We start from the raw sequence: 13,600 nt of genomic DNA, 5'->3' as shown, positions 1-13,600 counted from the left end.
TTATTTAATTAAGATTTTATAAATCTGTTTTTTTGTTTGTTTGAGACAGAGTCTCACTCTGTCACCCAGGCTAGAGTGCAGTGGTGAGATCTCAGCTCACTGCAACCTCCGCCTCCCAGGTTCAAGCGATTCTCCTGCCTCAGCCTCCGGAGTAGCTGGAATTACAGGTGCCCACCACTATGCCTGGCTAATTTTTGTAGTTTTAGTAGAGACAAAGTTTCACCATGTTGGCCAGGCTGGTCTCAAACTGCTGATCTCAGGTGATCCGCTCGCCTTGGCCTCCCAAAGTGCTGGGATTACAAGCGTAAGCCACTGTACCCCGCCAGATTTTATAAATTTGAATTATAAATTATTACAACCTGCAAAAAAAAAAAAAATGGCAAATGATGAACACCTGCATCCCATCACCATGCTTGGAAAATAGAATAACATCGGTATAATTGTCTCCTGTGCAGGCCTCTCTGAACCCATTAACGACCCATGCCTCTAAAACATTTTGAAAAGCCATGGTTCAAAAGGATAGAATTTATCAAATTATTGAAATATATTTAATTTTTAAAAAATGTTATTATCCTTTCCAAAAAAGAGGTGACAGAGATCATGGAATGGTCTGCGTATTTGTGGTATGAGAGGAAAAGGCCAGGCCTCCCCTCCTGTGGGGTCTACGTGAGTGCCAAAGAGCCATCAACATAGCTCCTAAGTCAGAGCTTCTCAGACTTACTATGCACACAAATCACCTGGAGATCTTGTTAAAGTGAGTGAGAATGGCTGAATGAGGCCCAAGGGTCTGCATTTCTCACGTGCTCCCAGGTGATACTGATGTTGTTGCTCCACAGAGGATGCTTTGAATAGCAACATCCCAAGTATCACAATGTAACTGAATCATCAGTTCCCCAATCCTAGAGACCTCCACACTGCAGGGATGTTGCTAAAGTACAAGTATGATCATTTCACTTCCTTGCTTTAGTAGCTCCCATTGCTTAAAAGGTAAAAATAAAGCATCTTGACTTCAAATTTAAGCCCCTCAACATAGAGGACCTTCATCCTACCATTCCCTCTAAATTCTGTTGGTGCAAACTTCTCATTATTCCCTCAAAGATACCATGAACTCTTCTGCCTCATGACTTTGTAAGATTATCTTCACAGGTAGGTAATTCCTTCTAATGAATAGTTCCTTCTAATGAATTTTTTATAATGAGTAGCCTTCTTCTCAAACTGCTTTTCATTCATCAAAGCCCATGTCACCTCCTGGTAGCAAATGGCATGCAGACTTCTTGCTAGCAGAAAAGGACTTAGTCACTTTTGTATTCCTGATGCTTAATACCAAGCTGGCATCCACTAAGCATTTGTGAATGGAGAAAGGAAGGAGGAAAGGAGGGAAGGAGGGAGGGAGGAAAGAAGGGAAGGAGGGAGGGAGGAAAGAAGGGAAGGAGGGAGGGAGGAAAGAAGGGAAGGAGGGAGGGAGGAAAGAAGGGAGGGAGGGAGGAAAGAAGGGAGGGAGGCAGGAAAGAAGGGAAGGAGGGAGGGAGGGAGGGAGGAAAGAAGGGAGGGAGGGAGGAAAGAAGGGAAGGAGGGAGGGAGGGAGGAAAGGAGGGAGGGAGGGAGAGAGGAAAGAAGGAAGAGAGGGAGGGAGGGAGGAAAGAAGGAAGAGAGGGAGGGAGGGAGGAAAGAAGGAAGAGAGGGAGGGAGGCAGGGAAGGAGGCAGGGAGGGAGAGACAGAGGAAGGAAGGAAGGAAGGAAGGAAGGAAGGAAGGAAGGAAGGAAGGAAGGAAGGAATTCTTCACCACCACCAATTAATCTATGACATCTCCCTCAGTAGGATGCTGAGGCCCTAGCAGCAATATTTGGGTATGCCAGAGAATAGAGGGCATGTGGCCATGGTGGGGAGAGAAACTAATTGCAGAGGCTACTTCAGATATCCTTAAGTCTGCCAGTTTGCAACCACAGTACATAACTACATTTCATGTCAGCACTAGCTCTAATAAAAGTGCACAGTTGCTGTTACTTTCTCCTGCTAATCTGAGCAACAAAAGACTCACCAACAAACGTGGTTAGATATTTGCCTGACCTATGCAAAGCATTGTATTAGAGAGCTAGAACACAGAGAGACTATATCCACCTGCAAGTCAAGCTCCATCATGTTTCCTGTATCCTTAGCTATTTTGTCATGTAGTCATTCTTCTAATACCCCTCTGCTCACTAATTCTTCTTCCCTATGCTCAAGCTCTACCACAAACTACAATCCTCATGACCCTTTGATCTGATTTTTTTTACCTCAAAGAAGAACTTGAGAACCTAGGTGAGACATTGCTTAAGCCTATCCCACCACCCTACTGTAAAATCTAAAGAGCAATGCACATCGCTCCATTTTGTAAATAACTAATTAAAGCCTGATTATTAAATAAGTGTCAACTAAGTTCCAGTATGCTTCTCAACACTATGCCTGTATGACCTGTAGCATGCTAAGCTGAGAACTCACTAATTCCAATCCTTACCTGCCAATTAAATACATCTCTGCTCCCCCTCAGGACTAAGGGATCTGTGGCTTCCACTTGAGGACAGAATGTTGTTCTCAACTCTAGCACAATTAAGTCACACTGCAGGTGTACTCTGCTATAGGAAAACCAGATACAGTATATGTCCCGCAAGAGACTAGCTGTTTCCAACATGTGGTCACAGTCCTGGAACCAATTCCAACGACAGCCCACTCACTTGTCCTGGGATTTCTTGGAAACACAATCACTCCTGGCCATAGCTCTCTCCTGCCACACTAGCCTAAGTTCCTTTCCTCCCCATCTTGTATGCATTGGGAGGCTGCTAGGACTAATTATCTGGAAACCTTGAAGCCTGCTAATCCATTCATGCCTTATATTCTGGTCATCCAAACTCACCACTCAAAATGTAGGCCTCCACAATCATCTAGCTCCTCCTGTCTGCACATTCCCATACGGCTTTATGTTCCTCCCTGAGTCAATCTCCCACTACTCTCCTCCTTCCAAAATCTGTCCATTCCAAGATTTTTAAAACATTTCTACTACATCTTCAATCTCTTCTTTAATATTCCCTCCAGTGTTCTGTCTTAACTGAAACCTGGTTTCTCAAGAACAGTTGTCCCATGCAATCCTCCCAAATGGACGCTTATTATTCCAAGTCTCGAGATTGACAAATGGGGTTTGTGTGCCTCTTTTCCCAATGCTGTTCCAGATATAATTCTGCTACTGTCCTATAGAGCTTCTGATTGACTGAGGGCATACCCCTTTCTCCTCTCTGCATCACTGTTATCCAGTCCGAAAATACCTTGGAATGATATTGACAGAAATTGCCTCTCATTGATCAATGATGTTCATGTCAGATTTATGATTTTCCTTTTCATTCTCAAGTCCTATCATAAGTCTGGGAAAATTCAATATTTATGTGAGTGATTTATCCAGTACTCAAACTTACAATCCTTCTTTGGCTCCAATAATGATAACCTGCATTCCCTAGCCACACCCTAGAAACAGGAGGTCCACACCAGTATGGCTGTACTGGCTGTTCACTCTGACTGGTCATTCTCCACGTCATGCCAGTTACATATGTTGAATATCACCCTTTTCTGAAACTGATGCAATTCTGAAATCCAAAATCTCCCCTTCTAACTATGGCTTCTTTTCCTTATAGCTCTCCTATTCATGTATTTGCACTATACCCATTCTTTAAGCTCCATTCCCTTGACCCTTCTACATTCTCCTGATCTTTCGACACCTCTCCTATCATCATCTCCTCTCTGCCCAACTGTGAACCCATGGTTAATCACTTCAACCATACCACTGCACTGCCCTCAAATAGCTTGCCTCATCAATCTTTTGCCACACTCAACTGGAAAAATTCCAGCCCTGGAGTCTGCCTTCTCAGCTAGTGGAAAAAAAATCATAAAGCCATGAACAGATTTGGTGTCACTTAAAATTTGTCAGCTTCAAGCTCAACAAGACCCTCAGTGTTGCCTGGGAATTTTCTTATCCTTCCCTGCTCAGTTTCCTTTTCTACTCTCCATAGCAACTATTAAAACCTTCTCCAATCCATTCAAACCTCCCACCCAGCCACCTCCCTTCTAATGCCCAGGAGAAAATCTCGCCTCCTACTGCACAGACAAAATAGAAACCATCACATGGCAAATTCCTCAATTCCCTGCCACCATACCCATCCACACCTATCCTTTGTTATTTTCCCCTGTCATAAAAGGTACAGAACCCCCCTTCCTATCTCAGACTAATGAGTCCACCTGAATCCTAGATGCCACTCATGACAGACCTTCTAGCCTGCAGGCATTCATTATTCGCACCCTCTCTCTACTTCAGCCTCCATGATCTCTACAGCCTAATCAGCACCTGCTCCCCTCTGCTTCCCCTCAAAACCATCAGTCTTTCAGCTGCCACCATAAACTTCTCACCCCTTCAAAACTAACCTTCTCTAAAGAGATGTCTGAATTTACTTTCTTCTTTTCTTCACCTCTAATTCAATCTTTAACCCTTTAGAATCTGGCATCCATCACCAATGAAATGGCTACCAACAAGGTCAAAGACTCCTCATCGCTAAGTCCAGAGGAAGCTCTCCATCCTTTGTCTTAATTAATTAATCAGTGCCTTTTGGCACTGATAAGCATGCTGTTCTCCTGAAAAGGCTTTCCATGACAACACTGTTTCCTTTCTCTCTAAAGGTTCCATCTCAATCTTTACCTTCCCTTCTCATTCTTTAAATAATGGAGTTCCTTGGCATTTTCTGGGGGCCTTTCTTGTCTTCTCATTCTGTATACTCTTCTTTAGCATTCTGGTCTGTTCTTCTATTTCAATTGCTGTTGATGTATTAATAACTCCAAGACTCTGTATATCCCTTGAAAACTCTGTTGAGTTTCAGATCTACATATCAAACTGGAGAACTCTGATGTATGACAGCCACTAAAGTCTTAATACATTCAAAACTGAACTCTCTCCAAACCCTCTTCCTTCTTAAAGAGACTATTCCTCCTCTGTGTTCCCAAGCTCAGTGAATGACATCCTGATCCCCCTGAAATATGGATACCATCTTTGACTCCTCTCTCCTCACCCCTCTCAGCAAATCATACCCATTGATTCTTCCTCCTAATTATCTCTCAAACATGTCCATTTATCTACATTGACATTAGGCCCATCCTTAGGAGCCCCCTAAATTCTCTCTCAGATTCCAGGAATACCTGGAATCTGCCCCTAACCCCAAATCCATTCCCTCCCTTGGGGTCAGAGGACTCTTTACAGAGAGCAAATCGGATTCTGTCAGTTGTCTTCCTGAAAACCATCAATGTCAAATATAAACTATCAGAAAAAGACATCCACATTGCTTAGTATGCAATATAAAAATGCTGCATGATCTGGCCACTTCTTACTTTTCAGCCTAATCTCTTGCTAAAAAATGGAACCCCTACTCTACCCCTCCCACTGTGAGCTCCAGTCTTGTATGTAGTATATGAAATTCCATGCATTTACCTTGCTTTCCTTTTTTTAAATTTGTGTACATTTAAGGGATACAACTGCTCCTTGACCTTTGTTTATACTATTGTATTAACTATGCAATAATGCTTTGCTAATATTATTCCATCTCACTGGCCTGCACACACACACATATTTCTATGTCTGGCTAACTACTGTTAATCCTTTAGGATTCAGTGTACTCATCTCTTCCTCCAAGAAACATCCCATGACTACCTAAGACAAGTTTAGGTACCCATTCTACCTGTGTCCAAAGCATCTAATGGTTACCTCTTGATATGGTTTGGCTGTGTCCTCACCCAAATCTCATCTTGAATTGTAGTTCCCATAATCCCCACATGCATGGGAGGGACCAGGTGGAGATATTTGAATCATGGGGGCAGTTTTCCCCATCTTGTTCTCATGATAGTGAGTTAGTTCTCACAAGATCTGATGGTTTTATAAGGGGTTTTTCCCTTCGCTGGGCACCCATTCTCTCACCTGCCACCCTGTGAAGAGGTGCCTTCGCCATGATTGTAAGTTTCCCAAGACATCCCCAGCCAGGCAGATCTGTGAGTCAGTTAAGGCTCTTTCCTTTGTAAATTGCCCAGTCTTTGTCTTTCCTTTATAAATTACCCAGTCTCGGGTATGTCCTTATTCGCAGTGTGAGAATGGAAGAATACACCTCTTTATTAGAGGATTTAATGTGCTTATTGACTGGTTTTTCTTCCCTCCCTAGACTATATGTTCTTTGAGAGCTAGGTAAGTGTCATTTTAAAAAATTGTACACTTATTGCCTATTGTTTAGCACAGTGCCCGGTACCTAATAGGTACTCAGTAGATACTTGTTCAATTTAATTGAAGGAAGATATGACCTAATTAAATTAAAAGGTAGTCATTCTGTTTTCAGAAAATTTGTTCTGGGACAAAAGCAAGACACATGTGAGATATACAAAAAGTTCTTACCATCTATAGGCATAAGCACTCTGGTAGAAAAAGCAGCAAAAGAAATAAAAGCAAATTCCAAAAGAACAAATACAATTGACTACTGCAGATGAAAAATGCTCAAGTTACATACATTTTCACCAGTCTAATTGGAAAATAATTTTAATAATAATTTCCAGAGTGGATCAGTGTTTGAAGAAAATAGAAGTTTCAAACCCTACTGATGAGAATGCAAAATAGAGTGCCTTGGTTGTGTGGTGGGGGGGAATATTATTTTAAACCTATACAAGGTCTTAAAATTTTACAAATTCTTTGAACTAGAATTTACTTCTAGAAATGTAGTAGGAAATGATATACATATGTAACATTTTATGACACAGATATTTATCACAAAACTTTTCTTTTGCCAAACAAATCAAAACAATCTATATGTTTAACAATAGAGCAATTAAGGAATTTGTGATGAAACAACATTTACTTATTAAAAAGGATAAAAAACATTGCCAGTGATACAGGCTCAAAAAATAAAAAATAAATGTAAAAAAAAAGTATATTTATAAACATATACATACAGGTAGAAAAATAATTTAGTAAAATATGTGATATTATCTCCTTTTTGTAAAAATATTTATATATGCACCATGGAATACTATACAGCCATAAAAAAGAACAAGACCATGTCTGTTGCAGGGACATGGATGGAGTTGGAGGCCATTATCCTTCACAAACTAATGCAGGAACAGAAAACCAAATACCACATGTTCTAACTTGTAAGTGGGAGCTAAATGCTGAGAACACATGGACACATAGACGGGAACAACACACACTGGGGCCTACCTGGGGGTGGAGGGTGGATCGGAAAAATATTTAATGAATATTAGGCTTAATACTTGGGTGATGAAATAATCTGTACAACAACCCCCATGACACACATTTACCTATGTAACAAAACTGCACATCCTGCACATGTACCCCTGAACTTAAAAGTTTTTAAAATGTGTATATCCATATATATGCATATATAAAAGGCTAGAAGGTTATATTTTAAAATGTTGGTAGTGATTGTTTCATAGGGTTGCTTACCATTTTGAGTTTGGGTTTGAGGGGTTTTTTCAGTATTTTTACAAGATACCATATTTTTGTAATAAGACAAAAGTAAGATTTTTTTTTAAAAAATCACAATCAAAAAGCAGGCCTTCAACAAATCAGTCACTTACTACCATAAAACTACTCTGGATTGACCTTAAAGGATCCAAAGTATTAATACCATGTTCTAACCATAGGTATTTATATAAAAGGCCTCTTTAAAGTAGCAAACACTTTTGTCATGTTTGATTACTAGCTATTCACATACACATCCAATGATTGTAATGTTTAAGACATATGTGGGCCGGGCGCGGTGGTTCACGCCTGTAATCCCAGCACTTCGGGAGGCCGAGGAGGGCAGATCACGAGGTCAGGAGATCGAGACCATCCTGGCTAACACGGTGAAACCCCATCTCTACTAAAAATACAAAAAATTAGCCGGGTGAAGTGGTGGGCGCCTGTAGTCCCAGCTACTCCGGAGGCTGAGGCAGGAGAATGGCATGAACCCCGGGGGGGCGGAGCCTGCAGTGAGCCAAGATCGCGCCACTGCACTCCAACCCGGGCGACAGCGAGACTTTGTCTCAAAGAAAAAAAAAAAAAAAGACATATGTGTCTGTTCCCAGAAAACTGCTGAGTCACACAACTCAAGGTCAAGGCAATTCATACAACATGCAACACCAAGATCCAGCTCCTACTAAGTGCTAGGCTCCAAAGCAATCATAGCCTGGGACTAATAACCACCTTCCCCCCTACAAGATGATTACAGTTCATAATTTTTTTATCATTTTCTTTAGTGAATGGAAAGTACTTCCTACCAGCATACTAATTTACTGTTCCTTCTACATGATGATAAAGCCATCATGATGACACATGCTTTGAGCTGGCTTCCCAGGTGGTGAAATCCATTCACACCTGATGTCTGCCCCCTCCCCCACTTTTCTTGGCTCTATGGCATTTGGCTCTTCTCATCTGCAAGGTAGCTTGCTATAGGGGAGGTTCTGCCTATGCTCAGGAAGAAGCAAAACCAGCTGTCTTGCTTTTAATCAAACCCCTTCCTCAGTCCAGGCTATTCTGTAGAATAATGAACTAGTCTACCATACTAAGGAACTAAAAATCACTTGCCTTGTTAGACTCTGGAGGGGAAATAGCAGACCTGGAAATGAAGATTAACGGAATCCAAAGCCACTCTGTGATATGCTGCCAGAGAAACCAAGCACTGGGGTCGCCCACCCCAAAATCAGGACATACACTTTGACAAATGGGCAAAAGAGTCAACAAAGAACGGCACTGGAATCTGTACTCTCTCATAAAGGCTGGGCTATAAGGTCACCATGCCCAAAAGGACTACCCCTACCCTGGCCCACTCCACCTATCTTTTAGGAATATTCAATCTCTAACAACCAGAAATAAGCCCAGTGTAAGCCGAGGGCTCAGTGCAAGAAAACTGAATTAGCAACAGTGCTTTGCTACAGGGCTTCTGCCAGCTGGGTGAAGCCCATGCCCCCAGTTCTGCTTCCCCTCGCCTTTCCTTCAACAACTTTGCTCTGCCAGAACACTCCCTTGGCCTTGGGCTCAATGGCTATGGCAAGAGTGTGTATGATCCTCATTCCAACTTCTCTTGAACCCTCCGACTCTTCTCGGCAAGTCCTGCTGAGCTCCAAAGGAAGCCAATTCCAATTATGTGCCTGGTCAACTCTCTTTCCTAACTTACTACCCGCTTCCCACATTCCCCTGGAAGAGCAACGAGTTATATAACTTCACAAGATGTCCGAACCACGACAGCCTCAGTATACTCAGATAGTGGAAATAATCTCCCCATAAAATAAATTCATGGAGCCACTTAACAGAGTAGCTGCAGGAGCCTGGCTGAGAGCCGGTGTCTCCTGCTGCCAAAAGCCAGTTTCCCTTTATCTTTCCTTTCGTGCCACTTTCTTTTCACTTAAGGTTAATGTTCCTGGGCCTTTTGAAACAGGTGACTCTAGCCTTGTTAATAAAGCAAGGTATGATAGCATCTTCTATGACTTCAGATGTCAAACACTGAAGAGAAGAGAGGGGAAAGTACTTTTAAATGACCACATCCTCTTAATAACATTCCAAGGGAGAGACTGCTTATCTTGATTTTTAATTTTTCAGTCTCCTTTCATCTCTTCCTCTAAAAATACAACTCAGAGAAAGATTGCCCATGAAGTACTTATCGGAATGGCAACCAACAGTTAGTGGGAGCTGGCTGGAGTATGGGGCAGATTAAGGGCAAGGGTTGGAAGGGGAAAGTGACAATGGGGCCTGACGAGAATACACTTTATACTCTGTAAGCCCAGGCACAGGTCATAAACACAGACGTGAACACATTCAAAATTTAAAGTAATTTGAACAAAACACTGCCTGAAGTTCACCTCTGAGTTTCCTCCGAAGAAACAGCTAATCAAGAAAATACTTAAAAGAGACAAACTTAGGGAGTGAACATTTAGCTTACTGAGGAAATTAAATTGTTTGCCACCTGCAAAGAAGATCTGATTTCTTAAGTTATTTTTACCTGGTCTTAAACCTTGCGACTTTAAATCTCTATTGGCCAATATGACAATATTTCCCTTTATATGAAAGTCAGACTTCCAGAAACCTCAGTGTTGATCAGTGTTGTTCAGAGTGTCTGATTCATGATCCACCTGTATCAGAAACACGTGGGATTCTAGGCAGTTTCTAGGCTCTGGTTCCCTGGAGTTCTCTCTCACCCCATCTCCTTCCCTTCTGAATCAGAATCTCTGCTGGATTCTGATTCAGAATCCCTTCTGGATCAGAATCTCTGCTGGAATTTATCAGTTTGGAGTCTAGAAGAAATCCTAGCAAGACATTTCTGACAGGTTGGGTGGATATAGGTAGTCAAACCTATATAAAAGATCTGGATCCAGGAATTCAACTAAAAATAGAAATAAAGAATTCTGGACATCCAGTCCACAGCCCCTAGTGTTAATGCCTGGGCAGTGATCAGTAGTACTTTTAATTACTAATGAGAAAAGATGGAGCCTGGTGAGACCTCTAGATCAAATTTAAGAAAAGGAGTTAGAAAATTAAATACCACAGACAATGACGACATTCTGTTAGCAGAGGTTCAAGTCCAGAGACAGAAATCCTGGAGCAAAGATCAAAACCCAGAGACAGAGCAGATGATCAATAAATATAGAAAGAGGCATAGTTAGCAGCAAGATAAACAGGATGGGGGGTGCTAAGGTCACCTGAAAAAGGAGCTTGAGCTGGGACAAGACATGTTCACACAAGCACATCTGGTTAACAAGAGCAAATGAGTCCAGGCTGCTCCCAACATCAGGGTCTCCCTGAACTCAACACAACACAGGGGTTTCCATAATGATGCCTTTTGTTAAGTGCACAAAGCCTACAACAGTTGGAATACACCACCCCAGGGAGGAAGGATGAGGGACACAGGCACTTGGGAGGGGGAGGAGTTGACATTTCTTTACATCCCCAAGCTGAGGTTTAACAAGGGCAAGATAATGCAGCATTAGCCCCATGTGCAAGCTCCAGGAATCAAGACACTCAAGGACTGGCCCTGGAGGGACAGGCACATCTGTTTAGGAAGCTTTCCCTTTACTCAGCATTGAGCAATTGGCCGGGCAAGAGGTTAGAGCAGGAACAGGAGTTTCTTCCCCTCTCTAGCTCTTTCTCCCGCCTAAGTTAACCAGCATTGTGGGCAGCACGAAATGACATAAAATCAACATTTATTGAGAACTTACCAGGGGCATCATGCTAGTTGCTTTTATATGTACTATTTAATAGCCCCAATGACTCTGAGAAGTAAGTTGTATTATCCCCATTTTACAGGTAAGAAAGCCAAGCTCCAGAGACGTTAAGGAACCTGCCCAAGGTCAGGTTTTTGTAAGCACTCTGACTCTTGTAAGCATCAGAGCCGACTCACCCTTTGAACTCTAGAACCATGGCTTTCCTATGACTCCACACTGTACTGCCTTGCTCTTGCTCCTGCTGCTTGAGGCCCCCTCTCCAACTCTCTCCACGTGTTAGGATGTTTCCCAAACTTCAAGGCCCAGCTCAATTCCTACCTCCTACAGGAAACTTCCTCTGAGCCATCCACCTGTGCCACCCTCTTTCTTCTTACATGCTAGCAAGGACAGACAAAACTAAGTGGTCAGCCTCAAGACAAGCGTTTGAAGTCAAAAATCAGAGACAGTGCAATGTTAGGCTGCCAGAAAAAAAAAGAAGAAAATCAAAACACAGTTAGTGGTGTGTGTATATATATGTATATATATATGTGTATATATATATATATATGTACATATATATGTGTATATATATATATATGATGGAATACTACTCAGCCATAAAAAGGAAGGGGTTAATCACATTCACAGTAACCTGGATGGCATTGGAGACTATTATTCTAAGTGAAGTAACTCAGGAATGGAAAACCAAACATCATATGTTCTCACTCATAAGTGGGAGCTAAGCTATGAGGATTCTTATGCAAAGGCATAAGAATGATACAATAGATTTTGGGGACTGAGGGAGAAAGGGTGGGAAGGGGGTGAGGGATAAAAGACTGCAAACTGGGTTCAGTGTATGCTGCTCGGGTGATGGGTGCACCAAAATCTCACAAATCACCACTAAAGAACATACTTGTGTAACCAAATACCACCTATTCTCCCAGAACCCATGGAAATTTAAAAAAAAAAAAATGTAAAGGAAAGAAAACAAAGTTCTGTATCTTCTAAATATAAAAAATATTTTTTTTTTAAATATCAAAACACAGTTACAGCGATCAAAGTAGAGTGAAGGTTGACCCCAAGTGTAATTAGCAGGTAAGTCAAGAAAAGACAATAAAGCTTGTCCAAAAACATGAAAGAGGAAGAGTCTGTGAGTCATCCCATGGTTTGAGATGGCCAGAGTTAACAGGGAGACCAGGCACGACCACCCTGTCATTCCAGAGTCTATCCCAGGGCTGCCTTTGAGGAGCAGACTCCTTCTGCCAGAGGGGGGCTTGTGCCCACCCTAAGAGCAAGGCAATCAGACCCCAGAATCTGACACCATAATTTCCATCAGAACCCCTCACCCAGAACCAGAAAGTTCCCCACCCTTACAAGGGGATTTTAGAAGCACTGGGAATGCCACTGCTGGTCCCCCAAAATATTCACCATCACTACCACCACCTCATGAATGCCTGAAGTGCCTTTGGTTGTGGAATAGAACTTGATGGACATTTCATGGACTCCACTTCCCTCTCATCAGCACTGCTCTAATTGCCCCTCCCTGCTCGTCCAGTGGAAACCGGCACCGGGGAGGAGTGGCCAATATCTGATAGAAGCTCTGTGTGCACCCTTCATGACCTTTGCGCCACTACAGAGGACCTAAGAGACGCAAAACCCTACTGCAGGAGAAAAGACACACACAAAAACACCGAGCATGTTATCAGTGGACAGCGAGTCAGTACCAAGTTTCCAGCCTGGAAATGTCGATACCATTCCTGGCTATCACTGATTTGTCTCTGTGATGTTGGACAAGTGCCTAAACCCCTCTCTGTACTTTCATTAATTCATGAACAATATGTCTAATTCCTGTCTCATAAGAATGCTGTGAAAATTCATGAGCTTATAAAAAACTAAACAAAACTAATGTAAAAGTCTTTTGTATGCCCCAGAGATGCTATAAACACCAGGTGATCTAATTCAAAATACAGATGTGCATTTCCACTTACGTGAGCCAATACAACAACATTCCATTTTAAAAGGCAATTGCTCTTTGGATTTTCTTTTTTTAATGAGGGTTCTATGATGAAAACAGAACATCCTATAAGTGGAAGAAAATTAATGTTAAGTACTCAGTATTAATAACTTTTATTGAATGCTTACTATATGCTAGATGCCATGCTATGCATGTATTATCTCATTTAATCCTCAGAGTAACCCACTGGGGGTTGGGGGGAATGTCCTGTTGCCCTATTCACAGATAAGAAAACAGAAATTCTGAGAAATAAAGTAACCAGCCCAAAGTTACATATCTGATCAGTAGCAGAGAAAAGATTTGAACTTCAGGCCTGCCTAGTTCCTCATCCATTTCTTTTTCCA

This window comes from Pongo abelii, chromosome 7, assembly GCF_028885655.2.
Source record: "Pongo abelii isolate AG06213 chromosome 7, NHGRI_mPonAbe1-v2.0_pri, whole genome shotgun sequence".
NCBI classification, from domain to species: Eukaryota; Metazoa; Chordata; class Mammalia; order Primates; family Hominidae; genus Pongo; species Pongo abelii.
The sequence above is the reverse complement of the archived record's forward strand: the minus strand, read 5'-3'. Positions refer to the sequence as shown.